At 33.8% G+C, this 27,313-nt stretch overlaps 1 protein-coding gene across 1 annotated transcript in view; it reads left to right on the plus strand.

The window, feature by feature from the left end:
* Nucleotides 1-4,672: 4,672 nt before the first annotated feature.
* LOC123528240 (G-protein coupled receptor dmsr-1-like) overlaps nucleotides 4,673-27,313 on the plus strand; it is a 52,472-nt gene continuing 29,831 nt past the window's right edge. Inside the window, exon 1 of the mRNA XM_045307968.2 lies at nucleotides 4,673-4,791. The gene's annotated coding sequence lies outside the window, so the exon portion shown is untranslated. The remainder of the gene's footprint in view (nucleotides 4,792-27,313) is intronic.

A 27,313-nucleotide genomic window follows, 5' to 3' on the forward strand; every position in this document is an offset into this window, starting at 1 on the left:
TTTTAAGTTAAATGCAACACAATGTATGCAATTTATAATATAATCTTGTTTATAAATGGAACGGAAATATAGTCTAAATATAAGAAATGTCACCTTTTTTTCGATATTCATGTGAAATTAACGACAGAATTAAACATGAATCGCTAGAAAGAATTCCATGTAGCTGACACCATGGTTCTCGTTTAGATGAGATGACGTGGTGGTTGTTCCCCCTGTTGAACAGAAAAGCCGGGAAGCTTATTTTTAAGTTAAATGCAACACAATGTATGCAATTTATAATATAATCTTGTTTATAAATGGAACGGAAATATAATCTAAATATAAGAAATGTAACCTTTTTTCGATATTCATCTGAAATTAACGACAGAATTAAACATGAATCGCTAGAAGGAATTCCATGTAGCTGACACCCAGTCTGAGGTTAGAATTATGCAGCCTAATATTGTATTTAGTATTTATTTTCTGGTTCTCGTTTTAGAAAGAAAAACTGCTGTAGAGTCCTACCGACTAGTCGATTTTAAGAACATTAATAATATATATTTAACATTTTTTATGTAGTGTCTTCTTTTAAATGCTCTACTTTTTTATTCATCTGTCAAAAATATTCTTGTAACACAGTGGAATGGTTTGATAGTCGTATTATTTCAAACAATGGAGACACTATGTTTCGTGCTAAAATGCGTAAGAGAATTATAAAGAACTTGAAACTAGCACATAACTCTATTTGCGCCATGTCTCTTCGTAGTTTAACTAAATTTAATGCTTCGTATTCAAAACAATATTTAAACTAAACTAATTTATTGTTAAAAATATAAAAATGTACAATGCTTTTTACTTTAAAAGCGAATGTATTCAGACCATATCTAGATTTTTAGCGAAACAATACCCAAACAACAAATTGATTATTTAAGACAATCCCACTTTGCGTCAAAACTGAATGTGTACAAATGTAAAATCTGATAAGAATATCTTACACACATATTTGTATAATAAAACTGTATAAAGCACGAGAAGAGTTTTATGCGTGCTTCATGTGATATCTTCTCCGATGAAAGCAGATACATTCATGAACTTGTACAAAGTATTTTATTTCCGTCAATATTTATATATATATATATCCAAGATTGGAGCAAAAAGCACACACATTTCAACAATTGTTGAGATATGTTTTTTCGCCGATAAGGTGTAATAAACGAGTCGATCAAAATGTTGATAAATACAGCATAAAACGAAAGTCGCACTACAACATTGCAAAATTTGTAATGTCCAACGTGGAGTTTCTTGTTCACATTTTTTTTATTTATCATTTCGTTACATAAAGATTCATCGTATTGTTCTTTCTGCTTTGTTTTGATTGTAAAAATGTTTTGAAAATCATCTTCTATAATAACATAATCTTTTTTTTAATAGTGTCATTAATATAAACGAAATAAATCTATAAGAATAAAATAAAAATAGAAACAATCATTTTCTTTAGACGAAACCTACTGGTGTTTCCTGAATAAGTTTCCATTAAAGATTAAAACCAGATAGATTAGACTAAGAACACTATAAATGCGAGATAACTTAATTGACCTAGTAGCCTTTCAACTATGGGAAATAGTTATGGATTGTAACTAATTAGTATTCACCTTAACAAGATTGATCTTATTGTCAGGATTGTCTACTGGCATAGCATTTCCTGATGATCCTTTCTTTCTTTCTGTATTTTCCGGGATTAACAAACACGCATTACCGTTTCCAGCAAACATTTATTCTGTCAAACATACCATTCAGACGCAGTGAGAAGTACTCGTTCTATAGCTTGTCCGATCAATTTTCAAAAAGAGATTTTTTCTGAAAAACAATCTACTATCTTGCTCAAATGTCAGATTTTCAAAGCATAGCAAAGAAGTACCTATTAATACACATTTGTGTTGAGATTATTACTTTTTTCATTTACAGAATTGGGTAAGACCTATCAGGCTAATTTAGCCTAGAAAATCTGTTTTTCATCCGGTGTTTACATCCATACACGCGAAGCTGTATTAATTTCCTGGGAAGAATAAGTACTTGACTCTAAGTAAGGAAGCTGAAATTCAAGAAATTGCTAGAAATTTTAAATGCTGGGATTTGAATCAAAGTCCTTTCGATTAAAACAACATGCCTCCAGATCGTTCGACAAAAAATATTTAAGACATCTTGAAATAAATGCTATATTTCTTAAGATGGCTTTTAATCCAGGTATACTGTCTCCATTATAAATATCTATTTTTGAAGTCATTATTCACTACTCAGCTATAACACTACTGGTTACGACGATGGGAAATTGTCTTTATTGCAGCGGTGGTCCGGGGTTCGATTCCCGACGCGGTAATCTTTGTTTCTTGACTTGGAACTTTTAAAATATGTTTGAAACAAATATTCATATTCTAATATTCATAATAGGACCAAACGTCAATTTGAAAGAAAGATTATTTTTTAGCCATATCCGGAGGCATGCTGCTTTAAGGGTCAAACGTGTTGCAACTAGACCAAAAATTATGATGCAAAGAAGTATGACTAAAATCAGTTACTAGTACTTTCTTCTTACAAAAAATGAATGCAGTAAAAACTCTGAAAGCAACATGAAATAAAGCCAACGTAACTGATCAACTTGCTTTCATTAGCTTCCGGTTTAGGTAATAGCATACAAATCTAATGAGTAAAACATGCTGTCTTGCTTTATAGGAAATGCTGTAGCATTCTAATTAGCCTGAATGTTAAACAGACAAGCGCGTTTTACTGGTATTATGGCATCATTTTCCTGCTCTGGTACATTTAATGTGTCAGTGTGATACATTTGTAAGCGGTAAAAGGTCATTCTTTATACATTATTTATGATTAATAACTCTAGCAGACAATCTTTCGTTCCAGAGCAAAAAGTTAATCTAGGAATGAAAACAGATAAAGCTGTGCGTTGTAGAAAGTATCAATTGTTACAGTGATAGATTGGCTTGGTATCAATTCCTATGTATTGTCTTTTGTTAGAGTTAACAGCTTTATATCGGCTACAGTTTGCCTTCAAATGCCAGTCTTTTACATATAGTATCGACAAATATATCTTATCTAATTGGAAGTGGGTGTTTTAACAGTTTCTTTTTGAATTTTGAAAACAAATGAAAACAAAGCCATTTTGTCGAATAAATGCGGCTCTGTATGTTCACGTCTACTTTATTAAATAAATATTATTTACCGTCTCCATTACACGCTCTCGTCGTAATTCAAGTTAAAGGTATAGGCTAAAAACAAATTTATATCATTTATATAGAACATATACGAACAGATGTTCCTGTTACAGTAATAAGAAGATTATCGTCTCTGCATCAATAAAATTGTCGCTCGTTCTTTGGCAAAATTGCACTTCTAATTTAATAACCCGCGTAATTGTCTGCTGTACATCAAATACGCTTTGCTCATGTCGTATCTAAATATTTACTTTTAAACAATTTGCACCGAGTATAAACGCATTTGATTTGATCTGCTACTGTCAGTGTGCAATCAAATACCATATAATGAGCTGAAAACCGTAAATTCTACGATTACATTTTTTGAAATCTTTTTGAAAATATAATGTATAATTCCTTTGATGAAAGAATGTTGTCTCATATTGGTTTAAGAGATGGCCATATCTGACATGCATTCTCCTTTCAATATTTGTCCGCTATAAATTTAGCATGACTTTAGACACGCCATTTTTCACAAAATTTCAGATTGTTTTAATTTTTCTTTTATTTCATGAAATAGTGACAGTCCTGTTTATAGATTTTCTCAAAACATTTCCGCAAGCCTTCTTTATTGTCTCATCACAGGGAAGCATAGTACATCCAAGCGCGCTTCTGACGGAAGAGGGAGAGCACTTTGTGATAAGCAGTTTTAAAATTCCACCAGGACTATACTGTTTTGATTTCTGTCTCCTGATCTGTTTTGTCTTGGACTTAAGGTGTTTCTCTTGATACTCTGTCTTCTGCAAAAGCATCGAGTACATACGATTTTGGTTCTTAAGCTTTGCTTTAATTATACAGAAGCATTTTTGTGTTTCACATGCAATGCCTTTAGTTAGAGATTCACCTGGCGGGGATTACTTTTATTTACACTGTCCCGTGATTTTGGAACATGATGGAGGTAAGAGGAAGGTTGAAAACGAACCATAAACCGGTTTAAGCTCCCCAGTGGTGTTTTTGCCATTGACCTTTCCTAGGTGTGCCACGCTGTGCTCCTTTATTTGTTTGTTTCTGTCCTCGTGTGTTTGCTTTGTGTGTGTGTGCGTGCGTGCGTGTGTGTGTGTGTTGGCAGCGAGCACATCTGCGTGCTGTGAGTTTCGTTTGCAGTGATTGCATTGTACTGGAAGTGGCAGTTCCTGTTTGATATTTATCCTTTTTTTCTTTCATATCTTAAAAAAAGACAACTGTACTAAACGAGGCGTTTACTCATATCTGCCAGTTTGCAAATATTCCATTAATTTTGATTAGAAGTAAATCACTCCATATTGCCATGTCACTCAATTTTATGACTTAATGCTTTTCGATGATATGATAATTTTGTAAATTTAAGCTGTGACTGAATGTTATTTAGTTATACGCAATTGCATAAAAACCAATAACAATTGATAACAGCAATATAACACTTCTCTCACTGCAAGTCGGCGGTATTGCTAGGAGGTACACTTCTGCGATCTACAGGAGTAACAGGCAATCACAAGTGCGAATAAATGGATAATGAAATGTAGGATATGTGATTAAATCAAAAAGTGTTAGGATAAAGAAAGAAAACGTAAGTAAAAATATCAGTAATACAAATTTAACGCTTTTAATGTTAATTGTTTTGTCATTTAAAAAATCATAGTAGAAAACAGTTATTTTTGACTAACATCTTGTCAAGTTTACATGTGATCAAACTTGGTGTGGTATAAACAGTTAAACATAATTGGAATGATTTCTCAATAAAAAAAGAAACATTTCGCATGCATTATGTTTGCTTCCTGAATGTAGAATGCATCTAAAACTGTTAAAATAATATTAATGACACAAAACAAATGCTGAAAATATCTAAAATGGTAGCGAAGTTAAGTAAATAGTCAAAATATTCAAATTTCCTTATGATAGATTCTCTAAAATACGATTTAAACGCTACGTTGATATACACTAAAACGATACAGATACATCTTATTAGATGCATTTAAAGCGATGCAGACATGATGAAACATTTATACTGGTAGTATTCGTCATCTTAAATATTTCTTAATAGTTACTCAGTAAAGGGAATTAATTAACATGTTAACTTTCATGAGAAAATACTAGTGCAATTAAGACATATGATGCCTTTTGTCCAGTGTTTCAATATTTGATGTAACCCTTCGTCATGTTAACTGTTTCCGACATTTGATTAGAGAAATAGTATAGTTATTAGACAAACAGATGTTTGATAAAAAGGCGGTTATAATTTTCCAGTCATATGATCAGCATTTTGAAGGTTTCTCTTTGCGGTGAAAATAGTGTCAAAGAATTGATTTCAGAAGAACTTGTCGTTAGCTACTAATGAGCCAACTGTTCTGCTGAACACTTGTATTAGGCCAAATGCTTAATCGATAAACAAAGTATAGTTTGGAATTCCTGCATTTTGCAATATTGCGAACAGGTATTAGAAGATGTCAGCACATACTGTACTTCTTTGTAAAGAACATATAATCTGCTACGAATGACATACTGTGTATAAATTGAAACGTTTTATTCTTCTGCAAGATATAATTAATTACAACTAGTTGGTATGAATTACGGTTTTACATACATATTCATTATAATCATTTCACATGCGATGTACATACTACTATTCTTTATCTTTTTTTTTTCTTCTCGAATAAAGTATACTAATGTTAGACTTAACAATGTTAACTGAATTTATGTTTCAAAGCTAGTCTGAATTTTAAAAAAGAAATCAACAGAAATCGGCAAATATTTGATGGATTTTGGAAAGTACGTACATAATAATCCTTGATACAATGTTAGTATCGAAACACTATATCTCAAACTGTGACATGTACGTGCATAAATCATTGTTTGTCGTTACGATGCTGATTATTATATCACTCTGTTGTGCCCTCACGATATAACTCCTCCGCATCTTAACTACAGACAATGAATTAAAATTTTATTCAACGACAAATCACTGACTGGGATATATTATTTCTTCAACAAGCTTATTCATATTGTATGACCTTGATTTGAGTATCGTCATATCTAAATGATAGCTGTCATACAATGTGCATAAGAACGGTAATTTATTGATGCCTGTGTTGATAAAATATAATTTGCCCCAGGGATAAGTAATTGGTTCCAAGAGCAACATAGTGTACACTAAATCGGCTACTAATTGATGACGCCACGGACTGCTTCAACATTCTACCCAGACGAATCTTAGCTCCTTAAAGCTTGTAGAATTTGCAGCTTTGATGGAGACATTGCACCGCCTGTTGTCTCGCTAATCTACTTCTCAGGTCGTAGAAACAGAAGTAAAATGGTCTGCATTAAAGTATAACTCAAGATAAATGCCATATGCCAATGATGGTCGGTGACTCAGCTATAAGTTCAACATCTTGGACAATGTCAGACAGGAGATCAAACCGTTATACCGGACTGGATGTACAAAACTTCGCAGAATTAGTCATATCAGACGGTATCTTACTGGTAATGTTACTAAACTCATTTTCTTTCATCTGCCTGGTTACATCACGATTATAATATAGTACGCATTCTTGAATGATTATCAAAATACCATATGAGACAAATTGCAGATGTTTAGAACAATACAGCTCCCGCCCTAGTCATGACTATAACTCCCGTATTGAGGAAGCTAAATTGTTTATCAGTGAACTATAGAGTACCGTGCAAATAAACAGTATTAAGGATGTGATAGAAGTGTTGTCACATGACTCTCCTGCGTAAATTGTGCCGGATACTAGAACTGTGATGTATGGCAATAAACTGTTCTGTTTTAGGCAATGATCTTTCCATCAAAATATGGGAAGCTGATATACTGATTGCTTTAAGTCTGGTGAAAAGCATTTCATTGCATAGCACTGCTTACCGTCCGATTTATATTCTACAACCGTCCGATTTATATTCTATATGAAAATGTGAAACATATAATCTTAATCCTATTTTTGTTGGGTTACCATCACGCCGACAAAATGACGCTTCAGTCAGCGACAATCCGGTTATGTATGTTGGAGGAGGACCTGAGCTGTACCTCCGGGCATTGATGGGTACCTTCAGTGAATCACCTACCTTGACTTCCGCACATGCTAAATATCCAACACCATAGGCGAGGTAACAAAACAGTTGTGGTGGGTAGCAAGTGATTCGAAGTGTATTTTATTCCTGCGGCGGAGGAACACTGTTTCTGATTTTTAATGATTTAGGTTTTGATTTTATTATACACTTCGAACATGTTTATTTGCATGTAAATAGTGCTATAGATAGATATAGTTTGAGTAGTAATAATATTATCAATAATAATAATAATAATCATTAGACTGGTATGTCATTTAGTACTATTTCTCTCAAATAGGTGTAGCCGAAAGCACTTAACCTCGCAAATGCTTTTGTATCAAGAGCTTTATAGCAGAATCAGCTATCTTCCCACTGATATTTGAATTTGGTAAAAATATTCTCTTAAAATCCAATACGAAAGCGTGTCCGAGTCGCCTAACATCCTGTTGCCTTGACCTATCAATATTTTAATCAAACGAATATGTCATTAAGTAATATAATGTATCTGTAATGAGTACGAGATGGCTTCTGTATTTGTGTATCATTCTCATTAGACGTTCGACCAGACAGGTATACATTTTTTTTCTATCATGAAAATATAATTTGATGCACTTGTTGCACCTAGGGGCATACTGTAAATAATAATGTTATTAAATTGATGCGATTTTGTACTAACTTGATTGAATAGATTGTTATCGACATGATTTTGTTACATGTTAAAATCCAAATTTACTAATTTTATTTAGTATAATTAATGATCAGTATAACTGGCAAACGTTGTCGCAAAATAACGGAACTAGATAAGCTCGTAGATGCTAAACATATATATTGTTTTACATTTTAATGAAAGCAGCTGGCTTTTATTTAGTTATATACAGTGCAACAAGTTAAAGGCCTACATGGAGGTTCTTTCAGTTGCATCAGACTCCCCGGTAAACAAGTCGTCAAACAAGACATTAAGCCTTAACTAGTAAATAAACATTTTTAGCGATCTGATAGAAACCTTTCTGCTGATTGATTTCTAAAGCATGTTTACGATTATCGACGATTTTCTACCTTTATACGTGAAACTACAGTTGTTGTTATTATTATAATGTTAAACTATCCTCTGTTACTATTGGCAACCACTATGGTTTCTATTTATTTTATAATCGACCATCTGGCACCAGAATAATTAATTGTTTGTGCAATAAAATGTCATTACAGTAATTCTATTTTCTATCAGATTTATTCAATTAACTGTGTAGGGTATATTCTTACTTATTTCCTTCTTTTTTTCATAGAATGTACAAGATGTGGATGCAATATATTCATACACAATATACAAACAGAAGACGTAATCTTATGGAACACACGCATAAGTGATTTGATTCAAGAAAAAATAACTTCTTTGAATACATACTTTTATTTCCGAACTGATAAGCAGTACAAAGGGAAATTGAACCTCATTAAAACATGGTGCATTTAGTGATATATAAATATATATAAAAGATAATAGGTAACAATCACTACTATCACAGCCTCAGAGTCACGAATTTGCAAAGTAGGCCAACAACAGAAAAAAGCTGTAATGAAAAAAATATTAGACGGGTTGCTTCAAAAATCTAACAAGCACATATAGATTTATGCCAAATATAGATAGAGGGGGAGGAAGTGGTAAGGGGTAGAAAGGGGGTGAGGGAGGAGGTTGAAGGAGAAAGATAATTCTTCAGTTTACCAACTTTTACCTATAATCAATTTAATTTTTTCAACCGTTTGGATCAGCGAATCTCACGATTGTTGTTGTGCTTGTTCATTTTTGTACCGCAGAAATTGCCTTAAAAATGCAATTTATATTAATTTTTCTTACACGACTCCATATTCGATAATTAGAAAGTGCGAAGAGTCATATTTACATGACTGTAAAACTGTTACAATGTATGAATATGCCGAGAAACCAGTTAAAATTACGGAATTTGTCTTAATGTATGTTTTATCAATTAATTTATTTATAACAAATATACTGTCAGTGTGAAGTTTGTTTGAACCCGCCCGCTTAGCTCAATAGAGAGAGCATCGGACTACGGATCGCGGGGTCGTGAGTTCGATCCTCGGGCGGGGCGTATGCTCTCCTTCACGATTTGAAAAAAAAGACATTGTGTCTGAAATCATTCGTCCTCCACCTCTGATTCATGTGGGGAAGTTGGCAGTTACTTGCGGAGAACAGGTTTGTACTGATATAGAATCCAGGAACACTGGATAGGTTAACTGCCCGCCATTACATGGCTTTTGTTATCTATGCAAATTACTGCTAACTTCTCCACATTAATTAGAGATGAAGGACGAAATGGGGATTGAACCTTGCGTGACCCATTCATATTCGGCTGGGAACACAATATATTGTGTAGTTATTGATAAATATTTGACTTCAGTGCAGTGTTTATTTATCTGCAGAACATGATTGGTAGCAAACCTTTTCCACTGTCTAGCTTCAAATATTTTATTCGCCTACGATTCGTGTTGTTTATTCAATCGATTCCTTTCTGTTGTTGAGTGGTTACAGTTAAAACTCCTCCTAAATTTCAAGGGATCAAACGTTTAACTCCGACATTGATTACCAAAATTCGATTTAAATGATATTTTATGCCCGTGTTTTCGGGACGTGGCTTGAAAATATCGTCGAAATAACCGAAATTTTGAGATTCAGAGAATTCCAAGACAAAAAAGAAATTGAAATTATGAGAAGAGCAATATACTGGCATTAGAAATTATTAACGTAACATTAGGTGTCATTGTTTTGTACTGAACGTTACTTAGCGCAGTGTAATCACATTCTGAATTCAGAATTAAGATGAAGACTTTCGCACTCAAGTTTATTGGTTGTGTACAAAATACACTTACTCAAATCTTAAGTCTTTAAGTGAGAAGCTATGTATATTAATAGCCTTGTAATTCATTAATCTTATGATAAGTTTATCAGTATTCCCTTAATATACATTTCTAATAAACAGATATTGATCATAACAATTGTCGTTACAGGATGAAGCATAATCTATCAGTGTTTGCAGATGGAAAATGGCGGCGCATTAAGGCAAGCGCATACAGCCTACAGGCAATTACTATCTTTCTACATTTCTGTAGAGTATCTTAATCCATACTTTTTCTTTAATGCTCTGTACTGTTTGAGAATTTTTTAGTAAAGGCATTTAACTCACTTGCTTTAACCAGTGTCATCCGAAGTAATGAAAACGGCTGTGACTAAATACAGAGTTGGTGCGCCCGTGATATATTACAGACTCCGGTATATACCGGATTAACTAAATTTGAACAAAAATACCTTAAATGTATATATTTTGTAATCATGGTGATCCTAACCCTAACCTTTAGTCAATATATTATGCATATTATACACTAAATGCATGCGGACATGCAAAAAAATGAGTATTTTTGCCGTGCGTTCCATTTGATAATAATTCCGCGCATGCGCCGAAAAGCTGCACCAACTCTGCAATGAGAAACATTCAAAGAAAACAGCATACCTTACACTTCGAGTTGACAATGAGTGTGACTCAATGCAGACTTGGAGCGCCGGTATAAATTACAGGCTCCGGTACATACCGAATTAACTAAATTTGAACGAAAATATCTTAAATGTATATATTTTGTAACCATGGTGATACTAACCCTAACCTTTAGTCAGTATTTTATGAGTATTGTACACTAAATGCATGCGGACATGCAAAAATATGCATATTTTTGCCGTGCGCTACAACTGATAATCACTTTCGGGCATGCGCAGAAGACCGCTCCAAGTCTGCAATGAGTTACATCGGTTGACAATATCAGTTCAAATAATTAGTTCCTGGAAAAATAATAATGCTCTTTAAGATTTTGTTTATCGGAAATGGTATATAATGGTTTTAATATTACAATGTTATATTTTCTTAATGCTAAAGATGATAAGTTGCCTTGTTTTTGTAACAAACTAGTTCAATAATTGCAGCCAATATGAAGAATGTAACATACTTCCCAATCTATGATTCTCTGCAAAAAGACATAAAAAAACTAACTGTAGAATAACTGGACATGAGAATGCACAAGGAAAAATCACTTATATACTGTATTTTTTTTCAGTTAGAATAATGTTGAACTTCTTGTATTATCTGATATTTCATTTGATAACTGAGAAACTGTTACAGCACACTAGTGTATATAAATGCCTGTATATGCGTTGATACAAACACTTTAACGTGAGTTTGTGTATTCCAGTATAGGTATTTGATATCATAGAGTACCAGTGTATATAAATCTCTGTATAAGCGTTGATACAAAACGCTTTAATGTGATTGTGTAAATTCCAATATAGGTATATGCTATCTATGAGGACAATATTTTTTTTATTAAAAAATGTTTTGCTAAACGTTCGATTAATACTATTGCAATTGATAAGAATTGTTGTAAAATCCATATTCAGGGTACGTGTACAAAGCAAAGGAACAGGCATGTTCCCTTGATATGTGAAATATTGAAGGGTATGCGTGATGACATGAGTTTTCGTATGGCAATGAAATAACACACGTTTATATGTTTTAGTAATGAAATGTGTCATACTAAGTCATGCAAATTCATTTTTGCAAGACTGGCATACATATCAATGTAAGTAACTGTCATTTGTGATACTATATAAGTTCTATGTTCCCAAGAGGATGTGTATTTGTGAGCACCAGATCATTTTTCCAATACAAATGGGGTCATTAGGAGACTATAAATATAAGCTAACTTGATTGAACGAACACTTTTTCAGAATAAAGAGAAATAATGGGTCATTTATGATTACAATCACAGATAAATGACAGCATAACGACAATATTTGTCTGACAGTTGAAACCATCCATGGTATAATGTCACCAGATATATACATGTTCGTTCATAAGGTAATAATAGGAATTATTAATGCTTGTAATCAGTGCGAAATAGAAAACATAGTTCAATCAATTTTACCTGCAACTAATGTTTTTATGAGTGTATCTGTTTTCTTCTTTCTAAATTCTGACCTTGTTAATGTAACCATTGTCATTTAAGGCAAGGACCATCAGCTCTATTACACTTTAATCTGAAATCTTAACTTTGGCATAACATAACATAAAGTTGACCATTAGCAACTACTAAACTGAAAGTTAAAGTCCTTATCAATATCAAATGAGGAATTTCAGGTTTCACAATTACGAAACCTTTGCAAAGCTCTTAATTGACCTTGTTGACTTGCATGTAATGTAAGTTACCATTAATTTGCTACGCAGGTTTTAAAAACTTCGGGTACATATTGCTATGCACTTTATAGTAATTTCTTTTATTTGATAACAGCATGTGCATTGCGGTACTCTAAACCACATTTCAACAATTTGTACGCAGTCTTGCAACAAATTAATTCGATTAAATAGGTTTAAAAAACGTTTCGGAATATATGATTATTGTTTATGTGTAGGTTGAGATATTTCCTGGTATTCAAGTTTATTTATAAATTGATAAAGTTTCTCTCAAATAAATATTTGAGTCACTATGTAATGATTCATTAAAAATCACTCTTTTATTGAATTTTCGGCCACCTGGCCTTCATCAAAACATGAAAAGTCATTGATACAGCTATGTAACATCCATATTATAATACTTGTTTTGTCTCAATGACGTGACGTCATTTCCTGTAAACACGACGTCAAACGACGTAACGTCACTTCCCGTATTATTTCACATGTGTCTGTCACTCAATTTATGTGTTATATTTAACATTGCAACCATGTGGAAATTTCGTTGCAAGCTTCTTCATCCATTTCTCCTCTATTATCTGTCTGTAAAGGCGGCCTTCATGGTATAACTTTTGCAGTACTACCACCTGCAAGTCCCTTTCAGTATGACCTATAAAATGACGATTAATAGGCTTGTCAACCTGTTGTCTGATATCACGCAAATGTTCACTTATTCTTTCTTTCAGACTCCTCTCAGTTTCCCCAACATATATTGTTTTATTGCATGGTTTGCATAGCAATCCATACACTAAATTGGTATCACTACAACTGGTATGTGTTACTGTCTGGTATGTGTGTCTCTTTGTGGTGTCAGCTACCTCCCCTTTAAATATCAGTAGGCAAATGTGGCAGGAACATATATCAGGAGAAGATCTAAAAGCTCTATTAGTTTTGCCATGTACCAATACATCACGAATGTTTTTATCTCTTCTGAAGGCTAACAATGGTGGTTCCTGGAAGTCAGTTCTCATACGTTCTGAATTATAGAGTACTTTTTGATGTTTTCGCAGGATGTTTCGTATATCTTGTAACATTTTGGAATAGGTCAGCACTAATGGGACCCTCTTTTCTTCTGGTTCAGTCTTCTTTTTTGTTTTTAATAATTCCTGCCTGTCTAATTTATCGACCCGTTGCAGCTGTTGTTCAATTTCTCTACCACTATATCCTCTTTTTCTTAGCTGTTGTTTCAGTTCTCCTCTGTGTTTGATATAGTCAGGTTCTTTTTCACAAATTCTTTTAATTCTTATACCTAGGCCATAGGCCAATGCCTTCTTGGTATGTGCCGGATGACATGAAGTTTTCTGTATATAGAGCTGTTTGTCTGATGGTTTTCTGTACAATTCAGTATAGATATTACCATTCTCTAACCTAACCAGCGTGTCTAAAAATTCCAATTTTTGATGACTCCATCACAGTTCAACTTTTATGTTCTGGTGAATATTATTTGCAAATTCACTAAATTGCTTCAGCTTTTCAATGCCACCTGTCCATAGTTCAAATCCATCATCAATAAATCTTTTGTAGAACCATGGCTGCACCTCAAAATTCATCAGTTGTTCATCCCACTTCCGCATGTAGCTGCATGCAAAATTCTTTCCTAGTCGCGAACCTATTGCTACTCCGTCAGTTTGTACATAGTGTTTTTGGCCTAAATTAAAATTGTTGTTGTCCAGTACAGTTTCTATCATTCGTAGGACATATCTAGTTGGGATTATTGGCTTAGATCTCTTTGTCAACCCCTCTTCACATGCCTGTAGGCCCTCAACTCTTGGTACTGATGGATATAGTTTGCAAACATCAAAACAAAAGAGAATGGTGTCACTTGGAATGGGCTGTTTAATCTGTGAAATCTTGTCTATAAAATCTGTTGTGTCCGTAAGTAACTTGGTGACTGCGTGACATATTCATTCAATTCATATTCAGCTACCTCTGCTAATTTTTCAGTTGGTGTGTTTATTCCACTGACGATGGTTCTTAATGGTGCACCAGGTTTGTGTAGTTTTGGGTTGCCATTTAATTTTCCTGCCCTTGGATATCGTGGAATAAGGTATGCCTGCATTTCTTTTGATATAGCTCCTTCCCTATACATTTTGTTCACTAGCTGCTTAACTATTTTAAGAGAGTTCAGAGTGAGGTCTTCTTCGGTTTCCATGTAAGATTCATTGGATTTCATTTCTGCATAGAGTTTGTTTATGTATTCCGCCTTGTCAATTATAACAATACCTGATCCTTTGTCAGCTGGGCGGATGATGATATCATCATTATGAAGTAATGACTGGAATGCAGATTGTTCATCACGTGAGATGTTCAAGTTTCCTGATCTCTTCAAACTATTAACTATATCATGCTTGATCAATTCTATGTATAGGTCTAACCACATATCCCTACCTTTGTTTGGTGTAAAGTAGCTCTTTTTGCGTAGTTTGAAGCGCTCTCTTGGGTCATCCTCACTTTTTCTATTACTGTCATCTTTATATGTTCCTGCCACATTTGCCTACTGATATTTAAAGGGGAGGTAGCTGACACCACAAAGAGACACACATACCAGACAGTAACACATACCAGTTGTAGTGATACCAATTTAGTGTATGGATTGATATGCAAACCATGCAATAAAACAATATATGTTGGGGAAACTGAGAGGAGTCTGAAAGAAAGAATAAGTGAACATTTGCGTGATATCAGACAACAGGTTGACAAGCCTATTAATCGTCATTTTATAGGTCATACTGAAAGGGACTTGCAGGTGGTAGTACTGCAAAAGTTATACCATGAAGGCCGCCTTTACAGACAGATAATAGAGGAGAAATGGATGAAGAAGCTTGCAACGAAATTTCCACATGGTTGCAATGTTAAATATAACACATTAATTGAGTGACAGACACATGTGAAATAATACTGGAAGTGACGTTACGTCGTTTGACGTCGTGTTTACAGGAAATGACGTCACGTCATTGAGACAAAACAAGTATTATAATATGGATGTTACATAGCTGTATCAATGACTTATCATGTTTTGATAAAGGCCAGGTGGCCGAAAATTCAATAAAAGAGTGATTTTTAATGAATTATTATTACCTACTTCCCTATGGAAGATCTTTGAATGAACACTATGTAATGTCTTAGATTGTGAGCTAACCTGTCGGCAAAATGGTAGCTTTAGGCCTAAAATACTATAAACAGTTCAATAACTTTGATTTACGACTTTTACTTTGTTATCAGAGGAACAGAATATTGTACATGTACGTTTTAAAAATTTTAACACAAGGTCTTTATATAATTTAAGAAAATGTTAAGTTATGAAATAAAAAACAAATCCTACTACTGAATTAGAAATAACTGAGGAAGATGGAGTTTTCCTTCGTTTAAAGTAAATATATGATTAAATACTACTCACATCTAACAATTATTTTTTTTCTGGTATCGTTCATTACCATTTCAATTTTCGTCTTTTATTTGCAAGTTTAAAGAGTCTTTAATTATGCCTGGTACATATATCTGTTTATACCATAAAATATCAGGAATGCGCTTAAGAACATATGCATATGGAATACAAAGAAAGATATGTAATTAATCCCCTCTGTATTTTTCAGAGGTTCAGGCACAATTCTTACCCTCACCATCAACTCATAAACCTTAGTCCGATGTGTTAGAATGTGCTTGGAAATTTTCGTTATATTAATGACTTGGAAATTATACTGAAACTGTCCAATCAATTCATGTCTTTTTATTGTGTTTAAATAGCTAACTGCGTAGTCACATCACTCTGATTAGCAGTTTACAGCCGTTAACTACCTGAATATCATTTGATGTCAATACAAAATCTGTGTTATATACCGGTTACATGTGTAAGTCTGACGAATGTACATAGCTGCATAGTGTAGATTTGAGCTATGATTGTTCACTTTTCTAAAACATAGCCTTACTGATCTGGTTAGCGTTAAAATAATGAATCTAATCATCTTACCAGTATTGCTCTTTCTGCAGCCATTTTCTTGTTAATTAGGAAATACCGCTGGTTTCAGTAATGATTTCTGAACGGCCACTAACCCGATGACTTTTCTGTAGTCCGCTATTAATCACTTTTCTTTTTGATCTTATTTGTATATGGCAGTTATTTCCGTTGCCAATGGACCTGACATCTGTGCCAATGAATATTCTTTTGTTCCTAAATTGAATATATATCCTTCCGATGAAAGTTTTCCCCGATTTCATGGTGCTGTCAACATAATGAGACACTCTTGAAATGGATTTTGAGACACGTTTTACGTTTTTCCTTTTTTAAGAGAATGGCATTCTAGGGTTCGTTTTCCTTGCCGGAGAATAGATCTTTCTTAATGATATATTTGTAGTTGCTTGTTGTTTGTATAGTTTGTACGTTCTATTCAGTCGCCGTTGATATCTGTTCCATTAAATAGCAGAAATATATGTAATATTTTGCTTTTATATTAATTATATAATTAGTTACTTAGAAACTGAAAATATTACTTTGTTATTATTCTGTCAAACAGCATGATAAATGTTAGACAAACAGTATCAAACGGACTAAGAAAGTGCTAGTTTTTAATAAAACGAGTATTACACAGGCATAACTTGTAACCAACGAAGTCACACTAAGTCATAATGTTACCAGTAAGACATTCTGGAGCAAATGACAAATTTTTTATTTTCAGTATGTTTCCACAGAAGAAAGATAATGCAATCTACGGTGTTATACTACATGTACAGAAACATGTTTTATTTTACTGATGTATTATTAATAATTACTCTGCATCCCTTTGCAACAGTGCGTAGCAACGACAAAATCAACGCCTTTACAAATTACCTAACCACATTAAACTTATTATAATAATGTTTACTTCTTTTGCGCAATAAATGATGTGTGTGTACATGTATAAATGAAAAAGAGAATGGATCCTTACACCCTTATTACGTTCCATACTTGCGGGTCTGTTTATACCTCAAACATTAAATTGCGCTTATATTGTTGAAACACTGCACTATCTAAAGAATCGTACAACGTTGAAGTTCATGCAATATTTTCTTATTTTTGTCACATCCACTATTTTTGTCATTTATTCTCTACAATAATCACCGCAACATTTTCCTGACAGATGTTGTGATAGAACAGAGTTCGAACTGCTTTTTAGGCTAATCACATAAATCCTCAATTTCAATATCACTGCATGACATTTGTCATGCTGACACCGTATCCTGTTTACTTCGGATCGCCTACTTTCTACTGAGTTAAATCAGAAAAAAATGACATTATCGATTCCAGTAGGGATGATTTTGTATTAAGCCTTAAATGATATCAACAATGATACATTTTTGTGCATTATTTCATGAGGAGCGTGCACTTGGGTAGAACGACCGACCTTCCGTAAGCCAGCTGGATGTCTTCCTCACGTGAAGAATTCAACGCCCCGAGTGAGACTCGAACAACATTGATGAAGGGCAAGTTATTTGAAGTCAGCCACGGAGGTCCTCGTTTTACCAGTTTAAATCTTGTATAATAATAATAACAACAACAACAATAATAATAATTAATAAAGGGCATTTGGTAATTCTTGTCAAACCTGTCTATAAAGACCGCCCTTGGGCGAGCGAAAATGTGGTCTTTGTAGGGAGGTGGTCTTTATTCACAGGTTAAATTACACTGTAAATGATCAAATGGGAGACGAAAAATGTGGTCTTTAGAGCCAGGTGGTCTCTGTTCAGAGATGGTCTTTAACACAGGTTTGACTGTATATGTTAATACCATTAAATATGTATAGTATATATATCAATGAATGGATACGCAATAAAAAGGCATGAATTGGTCCCTCTCTTCTCTGGTCGGCAAGGCAGCTGGTACTTTAATAGCTGAAAGACAAAACGTGCCAATTTTAATTGTTAGAAATATAACTCTACAGAATTAATCATTCAACAAGAGAACAGCAAGCGGGCACCAATGCTCGTCTTTAAGGGCCTGACATAATTCAAAAGGCAAGAAAACAGTTAGGAATCTTTACCCTCTTACTCACGTTTTAACGGCAAAGAAATGTATCCAGTTATAATTGTAGAACGTTCAGTCTAAGGATTAGTACCTAGTGGATTTTTTTTCAGAAGTCAGCCGACATCCAATTATATAAGGACATAAATCGGATAAGACAAACATACTGAGATTTAAACAGTAAAGGACAATATTAATTGGTCAGTTTCCGTAATTTTGGATAAAGCTTAACTGTCATGGCAACATGCCTCTTATCTTATCAGGGAGCATGTATTAGAATCTTGTTGACCTGAGCATATTGATCAATTAGCATGGTTGGCTTGGGTGGACTTAGTAGAAGTACAAAAGCTTTTATGCCAGGGAAGCAGGTTTCTCCCCAAGTGAAAGTGGTTCATAATAAAATACTGCTTTTATCTTTAGAAATAACACAACCATTGTATTGTACAACAACAAAAACAAGGTTCATTCCTAGTCACGTTTTCAATTATTCATAAAAAGATGACATTTTATGTCCCCTGGCTTGATAAAGTTAAGTTTAATTGTTGCATATCTAGCATGAACTCTAGGCCATTCTTCTAAACAAGAAATGTTTTAGGTCTTTCACTTTATGTGAGGTGTCAATCATATCACTCTGAGACTCATAGTTACTGTAAAACTATTTATTGTTTAGTGACAATCCATGTATTCATAATGTTTTAAGGTGATCAATTACATTGAAGCAACATTTAATGACATCTTGAACCGTTCGCATAATAATATTCTGTTAGGAATTTATTTAATTTAACTCCCTTTTAGAGATGTATTTATTGTTGTTTGTATGTTTGTAAAATTTTGTAATTACCTCCCACAAATGTAAATTATTTAGAAAGATGTATATCTATTTTTATATTTGATTTAATTTTTTACTTGATAGAACTTTGGATATTGCAATATAAGGAACTAGGAAGTTTTTAAACTGCTTGGTTTTCTCAGTATTTTCTGGGCATTTTGAAGTATTAGGGTTTAATGACATTTTGATTTGTAGAAAAAAAATCCAGAGATGCAGAAATACCTCAATTTAAACAATAAAAGTATGTTATAACGGATGTTTCATGTTGAAACTGCGATGTGAAATTTTGGTGAATTTTAGAAATAATTCTTTATCCCATATCTCTAGACTTGATTGGTATAATATAGTTTATAAAATCCCAATGCGAGCATTGAGATAAGGCGAGCAGTATTCCCTCGAGGAAGGTTTCTAATCTACAGATATTGATCTTACATAACTGTTGCTGATTCGCATTAATTTGAGATATAAATCTTTTATGATGACTGTATTGTTTTAGTGTGGAAGTTTGAGATATAAATTATTTATGATAGATTGCTACAGTTTGGAAGTTTTGAGGAATACAACAGTTTACGACGTATTGTGGAAGTGTCTGACTTTCCAATTACGGCCTCGCTCAAAGAGGACTTTTAAATCTAATCCTTATTTACCGTAGAGGTTTTATGTTTGAAGCGTCACATTGTTTGTTTTGACTGATAACAAGTAAAAACGTACTGAGTATATAATCATATATAAAGACTTTTGGCATTAGCGTATCTTTGCTGAATGGTCGCTTTCTATTATGAACAAAACTGCAGCTAAATTTGGTCTATACGTGGTACCAAATGTTAATTAGGCGTTGTCTTGTATAGCCAATTAATCGTCCGTAAATAAAATTGGTGACGTGTATGATTTCTCTCATTGCCATGTAAATAAAATGTGAAGAAAGTCAAATGACCTTATCGCTACATAGCAGAAAGCTTTCTCCTAAGGTAGTTCTGCACGTATGATAAACCGGGAATGATGGCGTAATTAAATTGCCTGATAAATGGTTCGGGCCGAAACAACAAAATAGTTATGCGCATACAGCTACGGCATTACATTAAACGCACAATTTAAAGTACATGTGAGTGTATTTTTAGTCAATTTTACAATGGTTACAGCTCAACATGGAGCGTTACGTCATTACCTTATTCTGTGAATGCACAGGGCAGTTTCTGTCGATAAATTCCATCTAACTCCTACCTGTATTGTTATTCTATTCATACCAAGGTCAATTGCTCACAAGCGGTATCACAAACAAAACGCACGTGGTCTATTGTGTAAACTAGGTCAGTCGTATTTGACAGTCCTGATTGGACAGTCTGTTTTATGTAAACATTTATGATTGGCAGTTTTGGATCCGTCCATTGTAAGGTGTGCTACAATAGTTTATACGAGTACGTTGCGCCCACAGTCTTTCAGAAATTACCAGTATAACACCCGTCACGCTTGAAATACTGAAACGAGTCTATTTCACAAAAAAAAGGTTATTTTCATAAAATTTATTCTTCCAAATTAATTTCTATTCAAATTTTATATTGCTCAAACTTGTTATAAATTGACATCAGTATATAATCAACTATTTGGGCTATTTTGAACATAACCGGAAAATATATAAAGGCAATGAGCCTGTAATGACTATCGCCAAATGATGTATTCTCTGAAAACCATTTCGACATTCTCCGTATTTCTTAAAAAAAATCATTACAAAATCCCGAAATCTACGTTTAAAGTTTATCATCGGAAATGTCGCAAAAGACTCAACTTCTACTTGTTGAAGAAATCTCTGTTCCATACAGTGAAATTCAGATTAGATTTCAGTGAAATATTTTTAAGTAACATTTTTTGACTTGATCTTCCGTATATCTGAGTCTTCTGGTCAGCTAATGGTACATTTATGCAAATGGCGGAACTTTGGTCATTCTGGAATTGCTAATGATCTTACCCAGACAGACAAAGCGATCTCATAGGATGTAGCAGTATTAGCATGATTAGATAACACGAGTGAAATATTAATTGCAGTGACAATACTCAGACATGAATACGTGTGATTAAGAGATGAACTCAGTGTCAGTAGATATAGTTCTGTAAGGCAATGAACTATTAGTATCAGCCTGTTTACTGTACGCCATACTTTAAAATAACGCTTAAGATATTAGAGAAACTTGTTTCTCATTTTTCACAATAAGTATCATAGATCACTTGTATCAATAAAAATGTAACTTGGGTATTTATTTGTTTGTGTTTGGTTTCAACAGTAGTTCAGTTATGTAACGGCGGGCAATTAACCTGACCAGTGTTCTTGAATTCTGTACCAGTGCAAACCTGTTCTCCGCAAATAACTGCCAACTTCCCCACAAGAATCAGAGGTTGAGGATGATGATTTTAGACACAATGTCTTTTATCAAATCGCATCGGAAAACATAATATTTTTATCTGATCCATCTATCTAAGTATCATATCTTATTCAATGTTTAAAGAGAACCAAAGAATCGCCCGAGCGAGCAGGTGCTCTTTGTAGACCGGCAATGTGTTCTATAAATAGCATAGAAATGTTGAAAAATATAGGTGTACTGCTCACATACATATGTAGCCCTATCGAGCAATTTATCACGGTATGTTATTACAAAACCTTTCTTCTCTTAGGATTGACCAATTGTTTAAGAGAAGAAGCAGCTCAAGTGTTTTGAAAAAGAGTTGCCTAATCGTAGCCAGATAATCAATATGAAAAACAGTTATGACTTTTCTCACAATTCGGCTAATTCCGCTTTGTTCTTCAAAAAGATCTAGTAAACTAGAAAGTATCAAATTCAGTATTGGCGATGACTTCACCAAACCTTGCAAAGTACAAAGTAAACCAGTGGTTTCTGTTAGAGACATATTAACCCCTGTGTAATAGTTCTCGAATATAATATCAACGTTTGATATCATGTTGATGATTCGCTTCACTTACAATTCTATTATCTTATATGGGTCTTCCAGAAACCTGACCACATATTTGTAGACGGAAACGGGCTGGTCCATATGAAGTGAAGTGAATTTTGCAGGGGCCTCCGTAGCTGAGTGGTTAAGGTCGCTGACTTCAAATCACTTGCCCCTCATCGATGTGGGTTCAAGCCTCATTCGGGGCGTTGAATTCTTCATGTGAGGAAGCCATCCAACTGGCTTACGGAAGGTCGGTGGTTCTACCCAAGTGCCCGCTCGTGATGAAATAATACACGGAGGGGCACCTGGGGTCTTCCTCCACTATTAAAGCTGGAAAGTCGCCATATGTGTCGGTGCGACGTTAAATCCAACAAAAAAAAGTGAATTTTTCAAAATCAGACGATTAGCTAGATTTACTACATTAAAGAACTTTCAAACCACTCTGCGGACAATCTGTCGCAGTCTTTCTAGGACACATAAACGGGACTGTTAAGTGTAATTGCATATTAAAATTAACAACTACTTGTCTTTAATTTCTTTTTCGAGAAATGTTTTAAATCTGAAAAAAGAAAGAAAAGTCTAAGACTTTCTTTATACGTACAAATAGATGCGTTTATTCACACCAGCCTATTTGTAAATATGCTTTTTATTATGAAATAGATAACTCCCTATCGTTACGTTTTGCAATTTTATAAAATAAGGCTTTCCTTATTTAATCTTCAATAAAAATATAACAACGGCTGGGACTAATTGTTATTTAGTTATACGCAATTGCATAAAAACCAATAACAGCTTATATCAGCAATATTACACCTCGCTCTCACTGGAAGTCGACAGTATCGAAATGCGATCATTCTGGAGTAACTGGCGATCACAAGGAGAGTGCAATTAAATGGATAATAAAATGTAGGATAATGTAGTTAACTGAGAAAGTGTTAGGGTATACGTATAGCAGAAAACATGTAAGTAAATATGTATGTGTAGTACAAATTCTTTGCTTTTCCAGTTGAGGTTTTCCTAAATTAAGAAATTATAATTGATAAAGCCAGTTATAATAGACTATCAGACTGACATTAACTTTCATATTACAAACAGGAATTGAAATGTCCACGTTCTTTGAAACAGCTGACACATAAACACTTAATTAAACATGGTACATAATGATGCGGTAAAGATGCGGACATTTTTATCTCTCTATTCCGACGTGACTGTGCCCTTCAAGTATAAGTCTGAGTAATATGCATTATAATTTTATGTTTTCCTGAATTCATAATACATTGCGACTTAAATCACACAATATAAGTGTAGACAAATAAGCTTGTGTCCAAACATTCACATGTTCTTAAAGATTGAATCTCTGAAAAGAACTTAAATACTTCATAGATATATACTAAAATAAAAAAAGTTTAATCGGAATCAATGCAGAGGCATCATATTGAGTGCATTTAAATGTCGCATGATGCCTACCTTGATGTGGAAATGGTACTTTAAATCTAGGTCTGTACAAAGTGTACCAGCTATTGTTCTGATGGTATTCGTCATCTTAACATTTCCGTTTTCTCTGTAAAGGGACATAATTTACGAACGTCTTAACTTTCATAAGGAAATCACGTACAGTGAGGACACATACTATAAATGTGTCTTTATCATTTTGTGTAATCAAACATTTGCATTTATTTGACAAAATGCGATTTGACAGAAATTGGTTAGTCATAGATAATGTTTCTGTCATATTTTAGAATAGATCCAAAGTTTCTATAAGGCGTTTGACGAAAACGTAATTTAGAAATTAAAACAAAATTCGAAATATAAATATTTATACGTTTTGCAGCCATGTTTGCACGTAAAACTGATTAAACATTCCATTTTTGGCATTTTTGTCTAATTATTGTAGAGGTTAAATGTCGATAAAAGCCATTTCTAACAGTAATTGTATGAGGCAGAAAAAAATGTGTTTAATTTAGGACAAATACATGTTCTAAATAGACATTTCTAACGTAAACGTAAATCGGAAACGGATTACTGAATCCGTAAATGTTATTTACAAATAATGGTCTAAGGGAGATACTATTGTATTACTTTTGGATGAAATTGTCTCCTATAGACCACAAATTAGCCTAAAATTTTACGGATTCAGTATTCCGTTTCGTAATTACGTTTACGTTAGAAAGGTCTAATACTAATAATATATTCTGTTTTATTTACAATTTATAGTATCAGGCAAAAGTAAAATGGGTTTTATTTTCCCATGGTGAAATTTAGCTATGTGCTCTATACAAGTTTCTATTACAATAGAAACTCTACAAATGTAAGCTAAATATTCTGACTGTGTTGCCTTTGAATGATGTAAAGCAGTCATGAACTTTATCTAATTAGATTGTACTGCTCAATTAGAGCATTTTGATAGACGTTTGGATTGCCTAATTCGCGATTATTCGACAAGATTTAACCTTGAATAGTTCGGAACAATATTGGAAGAAATGTATACTGTCTCAGTTATCTTCTATTTGTGTAAATATTTTTCCCAAAGGTTTGTTAGAATGCCATATATCAACAATAAACAAATGTTTTCTGCAATCCCACTAATTGCAATGAAACTTATTTTTATTTAACAATTTTTTGTTTGCAAAATACACGCAAAAGATATCGAAAATAGAACAACGCATATACTTATATATTTGTGCGTTTACAATACAGTGAAGCAGTCAAATGCCTCTGCCTCCGTGGTCGTGTGGTTAAGGCCAATGACTTACTATACTACTTCTCAAATTTTATTACAATCACTTGTCTCTAAACGATGTGGGTTAGAGTCTCACTCGGGGTGTTGAATTCTTCATGTGAGGAAGCCATCCAGCTGGCTTTTGAAAGTTCGGTAGTTTGACCCAGCTGCCCGCTCGTGATGGAATAATGCAAGGAGGGAAACCCGGGGGGGGGGGCCTTCCTCCACCATCAAATCCATATGACCTATATGTGTGTCAGTGCGAAGTTAAACCTAACAAAAACGAAAAACTTACACAAAATAGTCATGTTTACGTTTAATGACAAATTCTGTTACAATGTAATTAGCCCCTACACATCTGAAGAATAACATGTTAAGAGTATCTATTTAACCATCAGTTTCGTAAAAAAAAGTCATGAACAATTGCCTATATAATACTAAAATGATTTTGCATACCTGTTTAAAAATAAATTCTCTAAGAGAGTCAATGGCTACTTCTTAGTCTATATTAGCCTCTTTATACTTTATTTAAGATATAAACATTACTGATTTAACGGAAATTATTTATGTGTACCGCAATGCAGATGGACTTACAGCTTTGTAGTTAGTGTTCCCTATAACTTGTTATACTAGTGGTAACAGACATATTGGAAACGTCAGATTGACTTTGTATTTCTTTCCTTGAGATAGTTGAATTTTCTGTAGACATTCAAGTACATCTCCATGTAGTTTGATGAAAACAATAATACCAGAAACCGTTCCAACAGTGCAAAAAAAAAGACATTGTCGTTTGTTGCTGTTAATAATTTGGAATAGCCGAACAGTAATTGACTAAGTAATGTCATGATAGTGACGGCGAGTGTCAAAACTGTGTCATATTTAAGACGATTGACTACTACATCAAGTACTTTTCAAACTTCCACAGCCCGCCCGCTTAGCTCAGTAGGTAAGAGCGTTGGTCTACGGATCGCGGGGTCGCGAGTTCGATCCTCGGGCGGGGCGTATGTTCTCCGTGACTATTTGATAAACGACATTGTGTCTGAAATCATTAGTCCTCCACCTCTGATAATTCATGTGGGGAAGTTGGCAGTTACTTGCGGAGAACAGGTACTGGTACAGAACCCAGGAACACTGGTTAGGTTAACTGCCCGCCGTTACATGACTTAAATACTGTTGGAAAACGGCGTTAAACCCAAAACAAACAAAACAAACAAACAAACTTCCCCACTGTGGAAAAGCTGTCGCAGTAATTTTAGAAGACATAAAGGCAATATTAAGTGTATTTAGGCGAAATTACCTATTAAGTGCATTTACATAATAAAATTATGAAGTGTATTTACGTATCATAACAGACAACTGCATAAATTGTAATTCCTTTTAGAGAAAATGATTCAAATCTGAAAAAAAGACAAGACTTTTCATGCCAATAGATGCAATTACTAACTCGTACCAGCCTGTTTGCAAATAATCAAGTAATTAAGACGTAAGTGTAGATTAGTCATTGATTTTATACCTTAAAGCTTTTTGATGATGTTGATAACTTTGTTTATGCAGGCTTCAATAAAACATATCAGTGGCTCAGACACATTGTTATTTAGTTATACGCAATGGCATAAAACAGTTGATAACAGCAATATAATACTTCTCTCGCCTTGTTAGCATACTTCTGCGATCCAACTGGAGTAACTTGCGGCCAGACGAACAGTGCGAATAAATGGATAATGAAATATAGGATAAGTTGTTAGGATATGCGTATAGCATAAGAAACGTAAGTAAAAATATATGGTAGTACAAATTATACGCTTTTCCGCAAGTTAAGAAATAATAATTGATAAACCCAGTTATTTCGGATTATTAAATTGTCACAAATTTACATACATAATAAAATGATCATCAAACTTGGATTTGAATTATCTAAGCAGACATAAACAGTTAAAGAATGATTGTAATGAGCTGATATTGATTTTGTATTCGTCTCTCTGTTTAAAAAAACATTCCACGTGCATTACCTTCGCTTCCTGAATGGAAAATGCTGTGTTCAACTAGTGAAATGACACAAACAATTACAGACAATATTTAATTGTTAGCAAACTTCCATGGATTCCCTCATAAAGATTGGTTCTCTAAAACAAAATTTAAGTATTTTACAGAAAAATTAATGTTTTAGTAACAATGCATGAACTTGCAAACACATTTCCATTTAGTCAACAAACTTTACATATCTCTATCAAAGGTTATCATTTCACTGAACAGCTGATT

The sequence above is a fragment of the Mercenaria mercenaria genome, chromosome 14 (assembly GCF_021730395.1).
Source record: "Mercenaria mercenaria strain notata chromosome 14, MADL_Memer_1, whole genome shotgun sequence".
Taxonomy (NCBI): Eukaryota; Metazoa; Mollusca; class Bivalvia; order Venerida; family Veneridae; genus Mercenaria; species Mercenaria mercenaria.